Source organism: Schistocerca nitens, chromosome 7 (genome assembly GCF_023898315.1).
Source record: "Schistocerca nitens isolate TAMUIC-IGC-003100 chromosome 7, iqSchNite1.1, whole genome shotgun sequence".
Lineage (NCBI taxonomy): Eukaryota > Metazoa > Arthropoda > Insecta > Orthoptera > Acrididae > Schistocerca > Schistocerca nitens.
In genome coordinates this window covers 381,456,095-381,470,784 of record NC_064620.1, presented here as the reverse complement: position 1 = coordinate 381,470,784, position 14,690 = coordinate 381,456,095, and positions in this window count along the sequence as shown.

Below are 14,690 nucleotides of genomic sequence, written 5' to 3'. Positions count from 1 at the left end.
TCTGAAAAGCTAGTGTACATTTCTTACGATCTCAATCAGCACACCATCTACTGTTTGTGATCCTTCTCAATCAACCATCACCTATAACCCAGTCGATATATCATCGAACGTTTGACGTGGCATCGAGACAGAATGCGTTACAAATACTGGAGAAATACCTAGCGGCAGCGTAATGCAGTTGGAAATGCCGGTTTCATACCACGTTCCTTAGCCGAATCGCTTTCTAAATTCAGTAATTTTATCACGAGGTTGCACTGTCGGCGACGTGGAACTACACTGTTGGTCTGATAATATACACTCTGGCGATCACTATCTGTATTGAGTGTCGTAGTATTTGTCTGAAAATACCACTTCAGTCGGTTGTAACGCCAAACCTCGGTTTATAAAGCCGGTATAACTTTTAACATGGATACTTGTGTGCACCTGTAGAACCAAGACCGATTATGATAGCAATATGGTCGTGTTTTTTTTTTTTTTTAACATCTGGCGAATTGTAAGACGTTTACGTCAGTCCTTCTAAGACACAGTGGTACCACTCGCAAGAAAAACTTTTGGGACATATATACCCATCGCTGATTTCCTCTCAGTATTATTTCGTATCGCCAGCAATCAGTTATTGGCGAAGTATTATACTTAGTAGTAGGAGGTGTGTGATAGATTGGCCATGAGCATCAGGTTTATAAAGTATGTTTGTGTGTTCTGACACGTGCAAAGGAAATGACTGACCAGTTGTATGGAAGGTACGGATTTGACGTGGAGTACTGTGATAGCAAAGGAAAAAGTATGTCAAGTCGTATTTCTGTTTCCAGGGCCACAGCTGTCAGCATGGTGTATTTACGATACTTCATTCATTGTCGACTGTCGTCGAATTGAGACCGCGATCGTAACGTTTAATTGTAAGTATAGCGATCAAATATGTATGTGAATGGTTTCCTAGGATAATTGTGTCTATGGCAGGTGGCGGGATGATTCACGTTCCCAGCTAACAGTAGGAGCTGTCCGAAGGAGGAGGCCTGTTGGGAAGCAGGAATGTAGTTGACTTAACCATGTCGTCCTCTAGAAGGCCAAATAGCGAACTAATACTTAGCATGTGTTGGACAGCTTTCGTGATCGCGTGGAAATATGAGAAGATTCAACATGTGTTTGGGCTGGACCATTATTCTCTCCCATGTAAATTGTCCAACTGACTGTTTCTTCACATTTCCCCATCTTTATTTAGTTGAGAGAACATCGATTGTCGTGTGCACATCTAGCAGGTGAAATACAGGTGGAAGACACGTTTTCTGGGTCTCTAGACATGAGTAACACCTTAGTTGACATTGTAAATTACAGGGATGATTTGGAATCTGTTACATCACCGACATCGCTATTTACGAGTGGAAATATCAGTTTTCTCTATTTTTTTCGAGTTTTCACACAAAGGTCATGGCAGTTGGGATAAGTTTCTAGTTACTCAGTGGTTTATAGCACGCTCCACCTCGCTAAAGTTTCGTGTTTCTAGAGAAATAATTTCCAGTCTATATCTTTGGAATCATGTTGTGTGAGCGATACTGCTATGCAAGTGATATTGTACTGTACTTGATATCGAGAAGTATCGCGTAAATGGCATAATATTCTGGCGAACCATGTGAAAATACATGTGTTCTTGTAATTCCAGAGTCTGGAGATTGGTGTAGAAAACAAGCAAGCAAGCAGGTCGGGATCAGAAACGGTGATGGTTTTGTGCCAAGGAGAACCGACCCAGTCTTTGTTCAACAGTCTTCACAGTATATATATACGAGTGTCTCGTGAAAATGGCATGATATTCTGGCAAACCACATGAAATTACATTTGTTCTTGTAATCCCAGAGTCAGGAGAGGGGTGTAGAAAGCAAGCAAGCAGGTCGGGACCAGAAACAGTAACGCCTTTGTGCCAAGGGGAAAGAACATGACTTTGTACAACAGTTCTGAAAGTGACTTCGGTCTGCTGAGTGTTCTCTGGTCACGCATCGGGAGCGGGCAATATCTAGTGCAGTGAGGAGTATACCTATTGTGAATGAGCTTATGCTGTCTGTCTTCACGGTATACGTACAAGTGTCTGACGGTCAATAGCTATATTAATGATGCAAAAGGGGCCTTTTTGTATGGTGCAGGAACAAACTGTATGTTTACTACATTGACACAGTACATGGTGATATATTGTCAGGTTGGAGATCAGTTTCAGACTCTAATATTCAAGCTTCCATCCTCAGTAGCAGAGTAGTGTAATTGAGTGAGAGTCTTTCCATATTTTACGATGTGTAGGACACTTTTGCAGGGCTTAACTGTCAGACTGTCAGTGCAATATGGCGATCTGTACAAAATAGTTTTGCCACAGGAAGTCTCACTTGCAGAAAGAAAGAAAAAAGGGGACAGTGCTTCCATACAGGTGGTATCAGTAATTTTGGGGTAAATTCAATAAGAGCCAATCATAATCCTCCATTCATTCACAAGACATCATTTGTGCTGGGACATAGGGGCCTCTATATAGCAGTGAGAACATTTGCGTTACGGAGATGTTTGTTGAAAGCTGGACTTAACGATTTCCGGGAAGGTTAGCACATAATGGATGGGGTGCCACGTTAGGACGTTGAAGAGGAATGCATTCGGCGTTATTCTGGGCTATTTTTGTAAACAGGTTGTGTTAGAACAAGAATTTCCACGCAAACAAGCTGAGACATCACGAAAGCTCCTACAAAAGCTCCTGTGACACTTTACAATTTCCAGGAGGTCGACTTGGCTCTTATTTACATAGCCATGTGATGTCAGTATAACACTGAGAATCTTTTAGCTGTGCCTGCATGGGTGAACCGCTATGCAGACATCTCTCACTTGTCGCTGGACTTGAAGGTAGGGTCAGTCATAGTAAATATGTGCACGGCCGGAGGGGTCTCAGATGTCCCATTAGGATGGCTAGGAACAAAGCACCCTGTGCTATTCTGGGAAGCATTGCAACAGATTTCTATAGCGCATCCTGTGATGTCAGTACAGCATTGAGAAACTTTCAGCTGCATCTGCAATGTTGAGTCACTTGGCAGTTAGGTCTTCACTGAACCACAGGTAGAGGGGCATCACGCCAGCAATTGTAAACATGTGCATGTCCAGGGGGTGACTTGGCTCTTATTTACATAGACATGTCATGTAAGTATAACACTCAAACAATTCTAACTGTATACCCAAAAACAGACGCGACTTTCACCTACTGGCTGTATGCAGTAGCAGCCTGACAGCAATAGCTCATGCCCCTGCATTTGTTTGTCCAGCAGTGGCTCATGGCGGCGTCGGTGCGTGTGCACATTGGAGCCTCTGATACGTTGTGGTTGACGGTAGTTCGAAAGTGTTTTCTACGTGGAATGTGTTTGCACTGCATTATTTTCGCTTGTTTAAGTGTTGTGGACGTATTTGCAGAGTCTTTTGCATACACAATTTTTAAGAATTTACGAGTTGTTTGCACGTATGTACATCAGTGCACTGCATTATTTCGGTGATAAACGATTAGTTTGCAAGTCTGTGGGCTATGTACTGCATTATTTCGACAGTTTACAATTAGCAAGTGTGTCTGCATAGCGTTTTACATGCATTATTTTGACAATTTTACAGTTGTTTTTGTGTATGTAGACTGTGCAATGCATTATTTCTACAGTGAGCGTGTCTGCAGAGCGTTTTACATGCATTATTTTGGTGATCTACGAATAGTTTGCAGCTCTGCAGGGTGTGAAATGCATTATTTCGGTAATTTACGAGTTGTTTGCGTGTCTGTACATCAGTGTACAGTATTATTTCGATAATTTACAAGTAGTTTGCAGGTCTGTATGCTATGTAGCGTGACCCCAAGCACGTCAGGGCGAGTGTTTTGTATCAGTGTAATAAATGAACTACGTGAAATCCATCCCTAAATAAATTGTCCAAAATAAATAAAGTGCACTCCTTCATCTCTCCAGCAGACCAGCGCAGGTTGAGTCCTTATCCCGCCATTTTTCCCCCAGACCGCCATCTTGGATTATGTCATGGGAGGGACGATGGCGCCCTCTGGTGGCAGTACTGTGTACTAGGTCAGTTGGACTCCGGACCTCATGGTGAACACACTGGATGGAGTTAATGCCTCAAATTGTTTAAATAAAGACCGGCTGCAAAATAAAGCACAGGCTGAGTCCTTTTCCCACCAATTCCATGGAAAAGGTGGCGGTAGGACGACTTAGGTTAGTGGAGGTAGCCCAAGTGACCTTTCTTCCCACCATTTTCTTAGGTTAGTGGAGGTATCCTTGGTGCGTTGCATTGTCATGCTGGAATTTGAACTTCACGCCATTTTCTTGGGGAGAGGAGGGGTGAGGGGAGGGAGTTAGGTTAGTGGAGGTATCCCAGTTGACCTATTTTCCGGCCAAAATTTGAATTTCTCGCCATGATGTCATTGCGATGTTGCCGTATCTATCGCCGCCATCTTGTATTCGCCATCTTGAGTAAATTTGCTAACAATTGAGAGTATGGTGACGCCCCTGCTGACCAACTACTCATGGGGGCAGTTGTTGTTTCCCCGACTAGTGTCTTGAAACTACCTGTGCCGTCGCCGAATGTTTTGAGCTGTAAGAGGTTCAGAACTGTATTTTCAACGAAAATCACGGCGCTGGGTGTAACTGAATTGCACTATTGGAAATGGAGATCCCAACACGGATTTCCCTGATGTTTTATCACCATTTCGATTCGATGCAGATTTTATTAGCCTACAACAAGATAATGCCATACTCGACTTCATCGATACAGAGGGTGTTCGACTGTTAGTCTCATCAGCAGACCCCCTATATCTCTCGTCCATCGAAGAGTTGCTTCAGTCTGGTACACCATCACTAGCCAATCACTATGATTAATAAACTCTAGTATACAGTTGCTGTAATGTATGTTCGTGTTTTTCAAGTGAATATTTAGTGTTCATATTACGCTTTTTCTTAAAAGCAACTCGTGTTATTTGAAATCCCGACTGTCGCAAAGTAGGCCGAAATTCTGCGTGACATGAAAGCTGAAAATTATACTTTAGTTTCCTTAATAGCATAACGTTCGTTAAAACAAGGCAGCTACTAGCTTCCGTAGTGGGTATCCTCGCCATAAAAATATAATTAAACGTTTCTAACTCGTATTTCCCAATTCATCTCGTATTGTTTACAAGTCCAATAGACTAGTTCAATAAACTTTTAGAAACCTAATCAGACAATCTTGGTAACATGAATTCTCTAAAAATAAAGAAAGTGCTAGTTCATTCTTGTGTCATTATATCTCTAAACCAGTAAAAGAAACAGCGGCAACAGCACAAAATACTTGAAGTGTCGTTTTTGTTTACATACAGCAAATCTCGCGTTCTTGACAAACTTGATACTCTTCTTCTTTCGAAACTGACCACGAATGGGAAATGTGGCAGCTGTTATAGGGTAATGAGGAGGAGGATTTGTTGCCAACCTCTTACGAAATATTTTCACTGTGGGGAGGGGTGATGGAGGGAGGCATAATAACATATTAATAAAATGGGAGGAGAAATTAATAAATTATCCATATCACCTAGAGAACTATGTGAAAGAGCATTTTTCAAGTATTCCAAGGAAGTACAGCAAAAATTCCGAAAAACAAAGAGAACACCTGTAAATAATTGTGTACTGTGCACAAAGATGTCGCTATCAGCCACAGAGCATCAACTCAGTCAACGGTAAAAACTAAAAAGTAAAAATTCGGTAGGCTTAGATGAAGTACCAGTGTGTGTACTGAAACAATGCGTATAGGGTACATAAGCTCCCTTAACAAATATAAGAAACGAATCCTTTACATCAACGTAATTTCCAGAATAATTCAAACAAACAAGACTTACCACTCTGTTAAAGAAATGTAATGCAGAAGATAAAGAAAATTACTGACACATTTACATGCTGTTGCGATTCTCAAAAATAACAGAACCAATTATTAAAGACGGTTTAATTAGTTACATGAATGTATTTATGTATGTATTTAACCTTTTACGTGGGCCACAATTTGGTTTCCAAAGTGGCAGAAGTGCAGAATCAGCCATAGTGGAATTCATAAAAGTGTTACTTGACTTTCTTGACAAAAATGAGTGTGTCACAGGGAAATTTTTTTGTCTAAGTAAGGCTTTTGATACGTTTCATTATAATATTCTACTAAATAAGTTAGAAGTATTAGGAATAATGACTGTTTCCGGAAATATCATGTAGATGGGGAACAGAGCAGAGATAACATGTACAGCAAATAAGTCGAAATTATTAGTAAAACACTGATCAGAGCCAAAATAGATTAATGTGGTAGTTATTCAGAGTAGTGTTGTAGGACCAATATTGTTTCTGATACGCATCAATGACTTTCCCACCAGTGTTAGTCGTGGAGAAATAAGTTCTCTTTCCTTATGATAGAAATTTGTAGACATGGAGAGAACGAGAGAACTCCTTGCAAAGAAAGTATCTGAAACCCTCGACGAAATTTACGTTTTCTCAATAAGCAATAAAGTACTATCGAAATTAAGAAAATAAATGCCATAAGTTAAAGTTTGAAGAGGGAAAATGAAACTATTCAATTAAATGGGATGATACTATGTACACTCAATTCTTAGCTATGGCAGTCTTTTATGGGAATCAAAAGCACAAAATATGAACAGAATTTTCAAACTTCAAAAAAGGAGCATAAGAAAAATGATCAAAAATAGTAGTCGAGCTCAATGTAAAGATCTGTTCAAAATACTGGGGATCTTAACTGCACCATGTGAATACTTTTTCCAAATGCTGTACACATCAAAAATAAAATTGGTAATTACTGCTTAAATAGCTCTGTCCACGACCATGGGACAAGATCTGTTTTGAACATACATTTACCAAGAAATAACAAGCATAAAACTTAAGACGGCATTTTCTAGCAAGGAATAAAACTGTACAATAAATTGCCAATGGTATGAAAGAAATTGTTGAAACTAACTTATTTTAAAAAAAAAAAACAGTTCAAAAGTGCCTGTTAACCCAAAGATTCTTTACATTGAAGAATTACTTAAGTAACACAGAATAGGTGTTTGGTAAAAAATAGAACACAAAAAACAATGATGATAATATAGCTAACGTTCCAGAAAGCACTTACACACTATACTTTTCCTTCTCTTTTTACCTTTTCTGGAAAAATTTACTCCCAAAGCTGTACAATGTACGAGGGCTATTCGGAAAGTAGGGAACGATAGGTCGCGAAATGGAAACCACGTTGAAAATCAAAACTGTTTTATTTGCAATAGTTAACTACAACTTCCAGCTACTTATCTCCATAGTCGCCGATCCAACTTAGACTTTTTCGTAGCGTTGTACCAACTTTCCAATATCCGCGTTATAGAAGAAGCCGCCAGTCCTTTCCGCCAGTTCTCTACGCTGACCTTCAGCTCGTTGTCTGTGCCAAAACGTTGTCTAAATAGCCAGCGGTTCATGTAAGCAGAGATGAAACACCAGAGGGAGACAATTACTGGCTGTATTCTGGGTAATCAAACATTTCCAATTGAAAACGATGCAGGAGCATTTTCATTGCCTCTGCAGAATGCGGCTGAGAATTGTCTTGAAAAACGCATGATAGTTATGTAATGTTGGCTGCATAGCTTCAGGCGAAATTTCTCACCAGGCCCTCGTACTTGGTGGGAGACACTATTGTTCTAGGTATCTTTATGTCCTCCCTGTGAGCTCAAAACTAAAAAGAACGACGTAATACGATCGACGGGCATACTAGACACACTGCCCAACACACCTGTGCAAAACTTCATCGGATTTTCACTGTGGTTTCCATTTCGCGACCGATCGTTCCTTACTTTCCGAATAACCCTCGGATAATACTGATGTATGGGAAGTTCTGGTTGAGAATTACGAATTATTGAGGAACAAAGGAGACAACTCACCGAAATGCAGAAGCGCTGCCTCGTCGATAGGTGCTCAAACAAAAGGTGGTACAGAGCTTTGCTAGGTTTCGGAATGAACTGTCTTTTTCAAACTTGTAGGAAATACATGCACACACACACACACACACACACACATGCTCACTCACATGCACACGCCTGTTTCCCTACATTGTGCTTAGCAAAGTCGTGGCGACGGTCTTCTGGGACTCTGAAGTGGTTATTTTATTTGATGTCATCCCTCAAAGAGCAACGATCAACTCTGAAGTTCACTGAGGAAATGATTTCAACATCTTTGTCGCAACAAAAATACAAACGAACTTCCCCTTCTCCATGACTAGGCAATACCTCTCACAAGTCCACATACTCGAGAGGAGCCCACAAAACTTCTTTGAACTGTTCTTCCTCATCCATCCTACAGCCCGGATCTTGTATCTTCCGACTTCCATCTGCTTGGCCCAATGAAAGATGCACCCCGCGAGAAGCAGTACGTGGATGACGAGGAGGTTATTAATGCAGCAAGGCGTTGGCTCCGAGGTCGATCAGTCGGACATACAGGCGCTCCCAGTTACGTGGCTTAAGGCTATCGCATTGAACTGAGATTATGTTCAAAAATACAGTTTTGTAGCCAAAAGATTGAGGGAATAATACACTCCTGGAAATTGAAATAAGAACACCGTGAATTCATTGTCCCAGGAAGGGGAAACTTTATTGACACATTCCTGGGGTCAGATACATCACATGATCACACTGACAGAACCACAGGCACATAGACACAGGCAACAGAGCATGCACAATGTCGGCACTAGTACAGTGTATATCCACCTTTCGCAGCAATGCAGGCTGCTATTCTCCCATGGACACGATCGTAGAGATGCTGGATGTAGTCCTGTGGAACGGCTTGCCATGCCATTTCCACCTGGCGCCTCAGTTGGACCAGCGTTCGTGCTGGACGTGCAGACCGCGTGAGACGACGCTTCATCCAGTCCCAAACATGCTCAATGGGGGACAGATCCGGAGATCTTGCTGGCCAGGGTAGTTGACTTACACCTTCCAGAGCACGTTGGGTGGCACGGGATACATGCGGACGTGCATTGTCCTGTTGGAACAGCAAGTTCCCTTGCCGGTCTAGGAATGGTAGAACGATGGGTTCGATGACGGTTTGGATGTACCGTGCACTATTCAGTGTCCCCTCGACGATCACCAGTGGTGTACGGCCAGTGTAGGAGATCGCTCCCCACACCATGATGCCGGGTGTTGGCCCTGTGTGCCTCGGTCGTATGCAGTCCTGATTGTGGCGCTCACCTGCACGGCGCCAAACACGCATACGACCATCATTGGCACCAAGGCAGAAGCGACTCTCATCGCTGAAGACGACACGTCTCCATTCGTCCCTCCATTCACGCCTGTCGCGACACCACTGGAGGCGGGATGCACGATGTTGGGGCGTGAGCGGAAGACGGCCTAACGGTGTGCGGGACCGTAGCCCAGCTTCATGGTGACGGTTGCGAATGGTCCTCGCCGATACCCCAGGAGCAACAGTGTCCCTAATTTGCTGGGAAGTGGCGGTGCGGTCCCCTACGGCACTGCGTAGGATCCTACAGTCTTGGCGTGCATCCGTGCGTCGCTGCGGTCCGGTCCCAGGTCGACGGGCACGTGCACCTTCCGCCGACCACTGGCGACAACATCGATGTACTGTGGAGACCTCACGCCCCACGTGTTGAGCAATTCGGCGGTACGTCCACCCGGCCTCCCGCATGCCCACTATACGTCCTCGCTCAAAGTCCGCCAACTGCACATACGGTTCACGTCCACGCTGTCGCGGCATGCTACCAGTGTTAAAGACTGCGATGGAGCTCCGTATGCCACGGCAAACTGGCTGACACTGACGGCGGCGGTGCACAAATGCTGCGCAGCTAGCGCCATTCGACGGCCAACACCGCGGTTCCTGGTGTGTCCGCTGTGCCGTGCGTGTGATCATTGCTTGTACAGCCCTCTCGCAGTGTCCGGAGCAAGTATGGTGGGTCTGACACACCGGTGCCAATGTGTTCTTTTTTCCATTTCCAGGAGTGTATAATGTACTTGAATCCTGAGTAAAACCAAACCGCTTTCAGAGAAAAATATGTTGCATTACTTATTGATCGCCCCTCGTAGCACTGTTTTAAACAGAGTGAGCTTGTGTTCGGAGGGCTGAAGGCCCCAGTCTTCATCCATCCGCCCTTGTTTCGTTAAATTATTTCAGGCAAATGCTGGGAGAGTTCCTACTATAATGCCACTGCCCTCTACCTGTCCCATCCTTGTAATTCTACAGCAGAATTCCTGCCAGTATGTCTGTAAATGTCAGTAAATGTGAATTTTAATGTTCTTAAATTGTAATACCGAGGCATGTCCAATATCCTTGTAAAAGAGATCTGCGGATAAATGAAACTACTGTTACTACTACCACCTTGGAAAGAAGTGCCTGTAGCTGTCATCTAAGCTCTTCGACTCGATGCCCAGGGGGTTGAAGCCGTTGTAGCTGCCAGAGTGACTCAAATGTTTACAGAATTTCGCACCCTGTATACCCCCAAAACCCACCTGCGTAGCCGAGGTCGATGATGCATACCTAAGATCTGGCACTCGACTCGGAGGTAGGCTGCTTCCAATCCTGGTGGTGCATGAAATTTTCACTGCCAGTATTTGGCCAGCAAGGGGAGGAGAGATGGTAGCATGAAGTTCCTGATCACCAGTCTTTGAGCAGACTAAATTCGAAACCTCTCCACAGTGTCTCATCACAATCCTTCGGATTGGGACGTTAATCTCGGCGATCCCGTTGGCGATTTTCGAGAGCAGTAGGATGTGCCACCACCCGGCTTCACCCTCTTCCTTCACTTCATCCGTAACGGCACTAACCCAACACTACGCTGTCCAAGTACTCACCGCGGTCATCCACGCAACACGAAGACACATTCGAACCATCATAAGAGAAAGGGAGCGGCAAACCACCTCCACTAGGAGCTTGCCGTGAGTGGCGGTGCAGGGTTTCTGCATCTGCTCCCCCTGCGCTCATGCCCTGAGTATGGGACTACTATGTACCCCAAATCACTTACAAATTTAATCATATTTTCTGTATACGAAACAATGAGTAAAAGTTCGCTGCTTGCCATTATTTCCGGTCTTGCAATTTTAATAATGCATTGAGCTCTCTCCAGAGAGCTGAGCTGTGCATGGCTCGAGTTCGTGCCATATCTCATTTTACATCCTGTTTTCACTATACTACCACCTCGTTATGTTAATTCCAATTACTGGTGTCACTGAAGCCGTTGTAGCTGCCAGAGTGACATAAATGTTTACTGAATTTCGCACCCCGTATACCCCCCAAAATCCACCTGCGCAGCCGAGGTCGATGATGCATACCAAGACTGGCACTCGACTCGGAGGTAGGCCTTGCCTGACCGTGAGCGGCAACAGCGGCGCTTATCAATCTAAGCCCTGGAGTATTATCTTTGCTGACAGCTATTACTTCCCTGTTGCCGTGTGTTCGGAGTTAGTTCGGATCTGCCATTGAGTTGGGAGGCACTAGCAGCGCAGTTCGGACCTGGCAGTGTTTATCTTTGGATGCGGCAGAAGTTCAGTCAGGGCGCGGCTGCAGTGAGGTCCGGACAGCCATGACTCAACCGACGGTTGCTGATACATATCACTTGAGTGCGACCGAGCGAGGTGGCGCAGTGGTTAGACACTGGACTCGCATTCGGCAGGACGACGGTTCAATCCCGCGTCCGGCCATCCTGATTTAGGTTTTCCGTGATTTCCCTAAATCACTCCAGGCAAATGCCGGGATGGTTCCTCTGAACGGACATGGCCGACTTCCTTCCCCATCCTTCCCTAATCCGATGAGACCGATGACCTCGCTGTCTGGTCTCCTTCCCCAAACAACCCAACCCAACTTGAGTGCGGACCACTTTGGTTGGTCGTCGGTCGGTCGTCTTGTCGGACGACGTGTATGTTGGCCAGTGATCGTTTATGGATTTCCTGCGTGTGCCGACTCGTGATTCATCCTTGTTATTGCACAGTCGCTGCCGTTAGTACTGTCTAGTCCTTCGTGCAAGTGTTCGTGAAACTGTGTGTAGCTTGTGATTTCGACTGCTCAGTTATTTTAGTGCTGTCTCCGTACTGATGTGTGAGATCGGTCGGTTGGCATGGAGCAGCGAGGAAATGTACACGGTGTGTAGTTTGGCCGGGCCTGCTGGTGGTCTCTACACAGTGTTGGAGTATGTGGGGCTGATCCCATTGCTACTAGGTCCATGGCTCACTGACCCTGGGCACGAAAGTTGAGTTTGGATTTAATTTACTAGCAAGTTAAGACTGTTCACATGGTGCCGTTTGGTTCTCGTTGTTGGCTGTTGGGATATTCCCGCGAGCAACAACGTGTGTGTTTGAGTTGGCAAAGGTTCAATCACCGTCCGGTGGAGTCTAACTGTATTTGGTTATTTGCAATTGAAGTGCACCAGCGGATTTTTCTGCCTGCCTTGTGGCCGTTAACGTTCCGGTTACCTGCCCAAGCCGTTGACGTAAATTTAGGCAGTGTCCTTTCCTCACCGTGTTGTCGCTGTCCAGCACGGTGTGTATTTCGACAACTTAATGTATGCTTGGTTGTGGGCGTCCATGCCCTTTACGTTGCATTGAACTCCCGGTTGTGTGCTGGTCGAATGGAGCGCAAGTTACCTTATCGGTGGATCCGTTGACTGTCTGTTGGTTGGGTTATCGTCGGATCGAGAATGGTTGGGCCGACTGCCTGTCTCACCTAAGTGAATGTTAGTATTTCAAGTGCTGGCCAACTCCCGAAACTTATGAGCGCCGTTAGCTGCACTACCTTCTGTTATTTTCTGTTGTGTGTATTTGTATGGCTCATAGCCGATGGTTCTGAATTAAAGTTGAATTGTTTTAGTGGTGTTTTAAGTCATGGGCCTTCAGCCGTTTTAAAATTAAAATTCCTTGCTTTTCAAGTGTTAGATTTTTTGGGCCTTCAGCCTGATTAACATATTGTTTAAAGATAAAGCCTTGGACCTTTTGCCTACTAAAAATTATTTTAGTTCTGTTTTAAGTCATGGGCCTTAAGCCGTTTTAAAATTAAAATTCCTTGCTTGTCAAGTGTGTGATTGTTTGGGCCTTCTCCCTAATAAAAATTATTTTAGTTATGTTTTAAGTCATGGGCCTTCAGCCGTTTTAAAATTAAAGTTCCTTGCTTGTCAAGTGTTAGATCGTTTGGGGCCTTCAGCTTAATTTAATATAAGGCTTTGTTGTTTAAATTTATTTTACCTTGAGTTAAGTCATGAGGTCTTCAGCCGTTCTTAAATTAAGGATCTTTGTCTTTCAAGCATCAGACTGCTTGGGGCCTTTAGCCTAATTGAAGATAAAGCCTTCTGCCTTCTGTTGTTGTTTTTTTTATTTCATTTTACCTTGAGTCTTAAATCATCGGCCTTCAGCCGTCCTTAAATTAAGGTTGTTGCCTCCCAAGTGTTAGAAATGGTTCAAATGGCTCTGAGCACTATGGGACTTAGAACGACTTAAACCTAACTAACCTAAGGACATCACACACATCCATGCCCGAGGCAGGATTCGACCCTGCGACCGTAGCGGTCACGCGGTTCCAGACTGAAGCGCCTAGAACCGCACGGCCACACCGGTCGGCCCAAGTGTTAGATTTTTGGGCCTTTAGCCAAATTATAGAACTTACTTAACGTGAGACCTTCTGCCTTCTAAATATTCTTTTTGGCGTCTTAATTTTGAGTTAATGGCTTTCAGCCATTTTTTTTAATTAAAGTGGTTGGGCCCTTAAGGCATAAGATAGTGTGGCGTATTCAGCCGATAACTAAGTTCAAGAATTTGTACTGTAATGTTTGGAGTCAAATAAATAAAGTCACATGTGTTCGAGTGTAACTGACAGCCGCTCATTTTGGCCCCTGTCCACAATTCCAACTACCTGTCCTGTCCTGCAGGTATAGCTGGGCGTCTCATCAGCTACTGAAACAATGAAGTATCTCCACAGTTGGGTTGACCGGATGAAGACTCTATTGGACTGGTGTATATCTCTTACTTACCGACTCCACTAGACTAAGAACCAAGAGCACAAGCCCTCAGAAAGCGTTGGAAGAGCCGGGAACGCTAGCTGTGGAGCAGTATTTCGCTGTCCGTCAAAGCGGGCGCCGAGGACGTGAGGTGCAGGCTTGTAGGTGGCAGCTTTGACGGGATCCGCCAGCGGAGTTTAGCCGCGGCCCTCTTCGCGCGGCGATCTCAGCCGGCGCTTTCATCCTCGCATTACCCTCTGAAAGCCGGCTGAATGCCGCCGCCCGCCGGCTCGACAATTTCCCGTAATCCGCCGCCTGCTCCCCGCACCTGCGCGCCACGCGGAATTCTGTGCACTATACGTAATTAGCGCTTATAGTGAGACGACTCGAGCGCAGCTGCGCGCCCGGAGGAGCCGGGTTGGCGCGCGCGCACACACACACACACAGACTCAGAGGGGGAAATCCCCGCCGTGACGTCATTCACTGCTCACACCCAGCCAGACCGGGGCAGAGCTTGGTGCCTTACATCAGGGTCTAAACTTGAGGGATCACGCACTCGGAACTCCCACACAAAGTGAACGCAGCAGTTTCCTTCCCATTGGGATACGTAAGACGGGTAGCCATAATACAGGGTGTTTGAAAAAGAACTCCATAGTTTTAAGTATAAATTTAATGGGGAAATTAAGGGGGGTAGGATGTCAAACGGGCCGACTTGGAGC